General features: G+C 43.2%; 1 long non-coding RNA gene across 1 annotated transcript in view; it reads right to left on the bottom strand.

Moving 5' to 3' along the window:
• Window positions 1–1,977: 1,977 nt before the first annotated feature.
• LOC122542836 overlaps window positions 1,978–8,456 on the bottom strand; it is a 17,233-nt gene continuing 10,754 nt past the window's right edge. The window contains exon 3 of the long non-coding RNA XR_006309872.1: window positions 1,978–2,311. This is a non-coding gene — a long non-coding RNA (uncharacterized LOC122542836). The remainder of the gene's footprint in view (window positions 2,312–8,456) is intronic.

The raw sequence follows: 8,456 nt of genomic DNA, 5'->3' as shown, positions 1-8,456 counted from the left end.
CTTCCCACAGCCCTGTTTCTAAACCGCCTGGGCCAGAACAGAATTATCCACGTGAATTTCCCCCCCCACCCATTATCTGGAACTGGTTGCCAAAGCTCACTAGTTCTTCACTGAATGTCTTAGCTTGACTTTATGGCACAGAGGATGGGAGGTAAGTGGCACAGTCCCTAATGGATAGCACGTCCCACAGCACTGTAACATGCCAGGGTCCAGAACCGAGCTGAGTTAAGAATGGCCATTTGTTCAGCTGGCTCAGAGGTGATGGGCTGAATGGCCTCTTCCTGTGCTGTAACCCCTCTATGGTTCTGACACAGGACCCATTTAAAAAGTTTTGCTGACACCAGGTCACTTTTTAAATCACTTTTAAGTTATCATATTTTTGTCAATATTTTAACACCACATGTGATGCAGATGACCCTCCAGTGGAGGGGCTCTCATTGAGTTTAAACTTTCACATGAGGCTTTTAAAATGGCTCCACTCCCCTTCCCTCGCCTATCCGCCACGCGGGCACCTTGTCACTGGGCCCTAATAGGTTATGCTTTTTGCCCAGGATCCTGCCCACGATCCACGCCTAGGCTGGTGCACACAGACTGCACCCAGGGGCAGTCCCACTTCAAGGGATGGCTGGCAAAAAGGAAAGTATCCATCTGTGTTCCCCACCCATGCCTCCATTGTCTTCTGCAGGGTTAGGCTTGAGTTTGTGTAGGATGGCACACTTGTTTTGTGCCAATGGTGGTGTCTCCGTTAGCAGCATCTGTTTTTATAATTTTTTTTAATATTTTAATATTTATTTTTTTAATGGGTTCAAATGATCTGCATTTTTCCATTGGGAGAAAAAAGTATGAAGTTCTAACAAAAAAAACTTTAAAGTTAGATGGAATGCGAAACTTGCTGTACAAAATGTCTGGAGCTATCAAAAGTTTTACTGTCTTGTGAAAAAAAACTCTTTGGAGAGGGAAAGTCCACAGCTAGTCCTATTCTGTGCCAGCCAGTCATATATACAAAGCTACTGATCAATTCCATTCTATTTTTTTTTCACTGTTTAGTCTTGATGTGAAAGCAACTTGCTTCAAACTGCCACAGCTTATCAAGTGTTAGTCTATAAATAGTGTCTAGTTTTAAGCTCTATTACTGAGGGATTAAAAAGCTTTTTAACAACAAAAATGTTACAAAAAATATGTCCAAAAAACTGCATGGATACCAGCTAACATTTCAAACCGAAATCTGATATTTACTGTGACAGAGGACAATCTCAGACTGTGTTACAGCAGCCGATTATATACTGTATGTTCCTGTGTCTTGTACTGTGACAATATTCATAGTAGGTTATTGGAAATTCTATCGTAATTATTTGAAAAAATATTTTGAGATCTATTTCTGGATGTGTGACTGTATATGTATATTATGTGGCATTACAACGGCTTTTAAAAACCAGATTTGAGAGCAGGAGTTAGATTTTATTTTTGACTGAGTTTAAAGGGGGCCCATCGTAATATGATTGTGAGTCTGGGGTAGAAGTGTTACCAATATTCCTACCTGTATCCAGTGTTTGTGGAGCTTGATGCAGTTAAACAGTGGACAATTGTTGCGGGTTTTATTGCTTGCTTACAATGTCTGAGCACCCTGCAGTAGTACAACTGCTTTAACGTAGTAACCAGGGTGTTGGGAAATGGGTTTTGCTCTCGCTGTAGATGCCAGTCTGCAGCCTGACCCAGGCACAAGCCCTTTTTGAAAGTGTTTACTCATTTGGGTCATTAGGGAAGGAGCTGTTGTTGTGTGTGGACAAACCTTTTTTGGTTTGCTGTCCCTCCCCAAAAAAAGATCAGGATCTATTACCAGGCATTGTTCAGTGTCTATGCAACCTCGTCTTTGGTCTAACTGTAGCTCTCAAATCTGCCACAACTCTGGGAGACTGGCACCTATGTGGTCAGATCCTTCTCTCCAGTTTGTGAAGCCACTGGTGGGATCAAGCAAACCTTCTGGATAACTGGGCATAAAGTAAAGAAACCAATTCAGTCAGGAACATTCACTCTAACTCCCTCCTTTTCCATCGCAACAGCATTCCAGAGACTCTTGGCGATGGGGGGAGGGGGTTGGGCAGGAGTCAAGATTGTTTTTAAGTGAAACTGGTGTTGAGCCACATTGCAATCCTGAACAAGTAATAATTCTAATTGTGTGATAAGGACTCATCTCTTTGTCAGCCTACTGTCTCTATCTCCTTCTCATGGTCTTGCTGTCTGTATAACTTTCCCTCTTTCCCTCTTTCCCTCTTTCCCTCTTTCCCTCTTTCCCTCTTTCCCTCTTTCCCTCCTTTATTTTGGTGTATGTCAGTCTCCCATTATGATTTCCGACCATGACTTTGACATGCCCTAGATCCACCAGTGTTTTATGCACTTTGTGAAATTAAGGTTTATTTTGATATTTGAGTATTTTGCTCCTGTTAACAAGGTGAAATCCGCGTTTGTTGGATCAATAATGTGCATGAATTGAGTTTTCCTATGTGTTAATAAAGGAACTATTGATGCTAACTTCAAAGGTGTCGTCTCATTATTCAGTAATTAGCAGCTAACGTGAGCATGAAATGTCAAAAAGCCTCACAGATTTTGCTGGGTTATTGGGGCTCAAGGATTTGCAATTCAAACCCAGCCCAGACTCAGAGTCACAGATTGATGCACCAGCAAAATATGGATCCATTTCTACAGTAACTCAGTCCATTTCTGCAGTAACTGTAATCTGACTGAGACCAGACCCTTCCTCATGTGGCAGGCGACCATCAGTACAAACAGTGTGGAGGGATCTTTGTATGTATTAGCATGCTATGTTTGCATTGGGAGTGTTTGAGGGAGACAGTGAAGAGGGAGCTTTAATCTGTATCTGATCCCATGTTTTGTACCTATCATGTGTGGTTGGCAATCTTTGTAGAGCAAGATTTACTCTATCTAACCCCATACTGTTTCTATCCAGGAAGTGTTTTGATGGAGACAGTGTCTTTACTGTATATAATCCTGTGTTGGCGTGTGCTTGGAGTATTTGATAGGGTCAGGGTAAAAAGAGCTTTGCTCCACATCTAACCTCGTGCTGCTCCTGTCCTGGGAGTGGTTGATGGGGACAGTGTAGAGGGAGCTTTACTCTGTATCTAACCCTGTGCTGTCCCTGTCCTGGGAGTATTTGATGGGCAAAATGTTGCCCTTCTCTTCTCTTATCCTTGTCAGCCCCACTTTAAATGAAGACACTATTTGCTTTCCAATTCAATGTGTGAGGCATGTGGGGTTAGGTCAGATTATCAACCACGAAACTTGGGAACATAAGGAGGCCATTCAGCCCCTTGAGTCTGTCCTGTCAGTGCTGATCTATAAGCCAACCTCATATGTTCCCATAATCCCTTAACACCTTTGGCCATCAATCTCAGATTTAGAATTAGCAATGAGTTGAGCATCAATTAGTGAGTATTTCTATTATCCCTATCAGTCCATTTCATAGACTCATACAGCATGGAACAGACCTTTCAGTCCAACTAGTCCACGCCAACCATAATCCCAAACTAAAGGCACAGTAGCTCGTTGGTTAGCACTGCTGCCTCACAGCACCAGGGACTCTGGTTTGATTCTAGCCTCTGGCGACTGTGCAAACCCCACACAGCCATTGTCCCATGTCTGTGGGTTTGCTCCGGTTTCCTCCCACAATCCAAAAATATGCAGGTCAGGTGAATTGGCCATGCTAAGTTGCCCATAGTGTTCAGGTCTATATATGTTAGGTGCATTAGTCAGGGGTAAGCAGTAATAGGGTAGAGGAATGGGTCTGGGATGGTCACTCTTCGGAGAGTCGGTGTGGACTTGTTGGGCCTGATTTCCTCACTGTAGGGATTCTAAGATTCTAAACTGCTCCCACCTGCCTGTGCTGGGCCCATATTCTTCCAAACATTTCTTATTCATGAACATATCCAAATGTCTTTTAAATGATGTAATTGTACCCACATCCACCACTTCCTCTGGAAGTTCAAGTGTGTGTGTAAAAGCATTGTCCCTCAGGTCTATTTAAAATCTTACTCCTCTCACCTTAGAAATACGCCCTCTAGTCTTGAAATCCCTCACCCTAGGGAACAGACACCTGCCATTCACCTTATCTGTACCCCTCATGATTTTATAAACCTCTATAAAGTCACCTCTCAACCTGCTGTCTTCAAGTGAAAGAAGTCCCAGCCTACCTATTTCTGACAACATCCTGGTAAATCCTATCTAAATCTTCTCCAGCTCAATAATATCTTTCCTATAACAGAACAACCAGACCTGGACACAGTATTCCAGAAGAGGTCTCGTCAATGTCCTGTACAACCTCAACATGATGTCCCAACTCTTATATTCTAAGGTCTGAACAATGAAGGTAAGTGTTTAAAAGCCTTGTTAACCATTCTATTTGTTCTATTTCACAGAAAACTTTAATCATCCTTGACCTGAGAAATTCTAGAGGACACAAGTTTGTGTGATCTTGCAATTTAAGTTTGCGAATTATTTTTCAAAGCCTATACTGCTGTCCCTCAAAAAGAAAATCCTTGCGAAAGATGTGGTGTCTCGGACAGGAACCCTAGGTTTTGTGTGGCCTAACTTCTACTGGCCTGAGGGCCATGGAGTTTGGAAACAGGAGGCTGTCCAGGAATACATGCAACCAGGGTTGGCAACTCCACCACAAATGATCCAAATTTGGAGGACAAGTTTTGCTTTGGGCTTAAAACATTGCATTGTACTCTGACTAACTATGGTCCCTTCTGCCATCTAGTGTCCATAAATGGCCCAACACTTCACATTCCCAGAACGAGAGTCAGCCGGAGCTGAGAGGCTCATTGACTGCTTTGCATAGACCTCAGAACATAGAATATTACAGCGCAGTACAGGCCCTTTGGCCCTCGATGTTGCACTGACCTGTGAAACTAATCTAAAGCCCATCTAACTAACACTATTCCATTGTCATTCATATATTTATCCAATGACCATTTAAATGCCCTTAATGTTAGTGAGTCCACTAGTGTTCCATGCCCAAACCTGCTCGATATGACCTTATCATTTACTCATTAAGGTGCAAGAACAATCATCTTTATCTCTCTCCGTTTGTCTCCCTCTTTCTTTCTCTCTCTCTTTTACTCTGGGGGTCTCTCTCCTTTGCTTTTCCTGCTCTATCTCTCTCTGTGCTTCACCTCTCTCTCTACACTTATTTTATATAAGTTTATATAATAGTGTGTATAATTTTCTTTCTCTTGTATTCCTTCCCATATGTGTCTCCCTCACCCTCTCTTACTACCTTTAGCTCTCTGCAACTCTCAGTCTCCATATTCCTGTCTGTCTTCCTCTCTGCATCTCTCTCTTACTACTTTCATTCTTTAAATCACTGAGGCATATATTTGAGTAGAGATTTTACCCAAACTGGGGCACAGGGGTCTACCTCTCACTTGGGGCGGGGGCAGGACCCCACTCTCACTGGGTTGAGGGGAGTGTGTGGCAGGGGCCCCACTCTGAGTACAGGTTCCAGATTCAAGTCACTTAAGTAATGACCATGGATAGTATACATTGCGTCTTTTGTATCCCCCAGAAATTTGGCGGAATTTCCCAGATTCTAAATGAGTGTCTCAGTGTCCATTTGAGAGGGAGGTGATAACCGAGTGGTATTAGTGCTGGATTGCTAATCCAGGGACCTGGGTAATGTTCCGGAGACCTGGGTTCGAATCCCGCTACAGCAGATGGTGGAATTTGAATTCAATAAAAATATAGTATTAAAAATCTAATGATGTCCATGAAAATCCCATCTGATTCACTAATGTCCTTTAGGGAAAAAATCTTCCATCCTTACCTCGTCTGGCTTAAATGTGACTCCAGATCACATAGCAATGTGGTTGGCTTTTAACTGCCCTGTGGGCAATAAGATGCTGGCCTAGCCAGCGAGGCCCACATCCCCTGAATGAATTTAAAGAATGGCTGTAGAAGCTGTAGAGCCGCAATACTGGTAAAGGGAGGGAAAGTGGGCCCTGGCTTTGAAACAGACATTAGACCTTCCACACGGGGAAGCAAAGAGCCTGACGCACTGTCTGAGGACCCTGATGAGTAATTAATCCTGGATTAACTGCATTCTGTTTACTGCGGCCTTAACAACAGAACCTCATGGAAGAAAGTTCTGCTTTTAAATAGCCCCTAACTTTACAAAACCTGAAGGTGGCCAAAACGATTTTGCAATCAATGAAGTACTTTTTGAACTGTTGTCACCGCTATGATGACTGAAAATGGAGGCACAGCAACAGCAGTTTGATCCTGAACAGATTAGCCATTTTTCTTCTAGTCGTATTGGGTGAGTAACATCCAGGACAACCCATCTTCTCCAAAATAATACCTTGAAATCTTTTACGACCACCTAAGAGAGTAGATCAATAAATGTGAAGCTGGAAAAGCACAGCAGGTCAGACAAATCCGAGGAGCAGGAAAGTCAATGTTTCAGGCTGATTTGTCCGGGCCGAACAGATATCCCAAATTAATCAAGTCCCATTTGCCAGTACTTGGCCCATAGCTCTCCAGATGCCTTTTAAATGTTGCAATTGTACCAGCCTCCACCACTTCCTCTGGTAGCTCATTCCATACACACACTATCCTCTGCATGAAAAAGTTGCCTTTTGCATCCCTTTTAAATCTTTCCTCTCTCACCTTAAACCTATGCCTTCTAATTTTGGACTCTCTCACCCCGGGGAAAAGATCTTGTCAATTCACCCTATCTATGCCCCTCACGATTTTATAAACTTCTATAAGGTCACCTCTCAGCCTCCACTGCTCCAGGGAAAATGGCCCCAGTCTATTCAGCCTCTCCCTGTAACTCAAACACTCCAATCCCTGGTAATATCCTTGTAAATCCTTTCTGAACTATTTCAAGTTTCCCAAGATCCTTCCCAAAGTAGGGAGACCAGAATTGCATGGAGCATTCCAATTGTGGCCTAACCACTGTCCTGTACAGCTGTAAAATGACCTCCCAACTCCTGTACTCAATGCACTGACCAATAAAGGCAAGCATACCAAGGTTTCTTTGTTCAGCAATACTTCCCAGAACCTTACCATTAAGTGTATAGGTCCTGCCCTGATTTGCCTTTCCAAAATGCAGCACCTTGCATTTATCTAAATTGAACTCCATCTGCTACTCCTCAGCCCATTGGCCTATCTGATCAAGATCCCATTGTACTCTGAGGTAACCTTCTTTGCTATCCATTGCACCTCCAATTTTGGTATCATCTGCAAACTTACTAACCATACCTCGTAGGTTCACATCCAAATCATTGATATGAATGACAAAAAGCAGTGAACCTAGCACCAATCCTTGTGGCACACCACTGGGCATAGGTCATAGATCTCCAGTCTGAAAATCAACCCTCCACCACCATCCTTTGTCTTCAACCTTCGAGCCAGTTCTGTACCCAAACAGCTATTTCTCCCTGCATCCCATGTGATCTAACCTTGCTAACCAGACTTCCATGAGGAACCTTGTTGAACACCTTACTGAAGTCCATATAGATCACGTCCACCACTCTGCCCTCATCAATCCTCTTTGTTACTTCTTCAAAAAACTCAATCAAGTTCATGAGACATGATTTCCCACACAAAGCCATGTTGACCATCCCTAATCAGTCCTTGCCTTCCCAAATACGTGTGAAACCTTTCCCTCAGCATCCCCTCAACAACAAAAGATGAATCGAGGGGAGGTGAAAGGGAAAGAAAGGACTCTGATCAACAGTTGCCATCCAAAGTCAAAACTATGAGGGAAAAGAAACAGTGGAGACAGATATTCCAATCAACAAGCTCAACGTACCTGAGGAAAATGACATTCGTTGGAATATTATAGGAGACAGAACAGCTGAGCAATTGAGATGCCATAGCATTCAAGGTAATGTCCAAGAGCTAGAAAATGGTATTACGACTGTTACAGCTATAGAGTCATAGAGTCGTACAGCTCAGAAACAGACCCTTTGGCCCAACCAGTCCATGCTGAACATAATCTCAAACTAAATCAATCAATCCTACTTCCAGCCTATATCTGTCCAAACCTTTCCTATCCATGCACTTATCTCAGTGTCTTTTAAACGTTGTAACCGTGCCCATAACCACCACTCCACACACGGACCACCCTCTGTGTTAAGCATTTGCTCCTCATGTCTTTCTTAAATCTCTCTCCTCTCACTTTGAGACTTTGCCCCCATCTTGAAATCCCCCATCTTAGGGAAAAGACAACTGCTATTAACCTTATCTATACCCCTCGTGATTTTATAAATGTCTATAAGGTCACCTCTCAACTTCCCTGTTCTCCAGTGAAATAAATCCCATTTTCTGGATCAGTGGTGCTGGAAGAGCACAGCAGTTCAGGCAGCATCCAAGGAGCTTCGAAATCGACGTTTCGGGCAAAAGCCCTTCATCAGGAATAAAGGCAGTGAGCCTGA

Source organism: Chiloscyllium plagiosum, chromosome 41 (genome assembly GCF_004010195.1).
Source record: "Chiloscyllium plagiosum isolate BGI_BamShark_2017 chromosome 41, ASM401019v2, whole genome shotgun sequence".
NCBI lineage: Eukaryota > Metazoa > Chordata > Chondrichthyes > Orectolobiformes > Hemiscylliidae > Chiloscyllium > Chiloscyllium plagiosum.
This window is presented reverse-complemented; position numbering and strand designations above follow the sequence as displayed.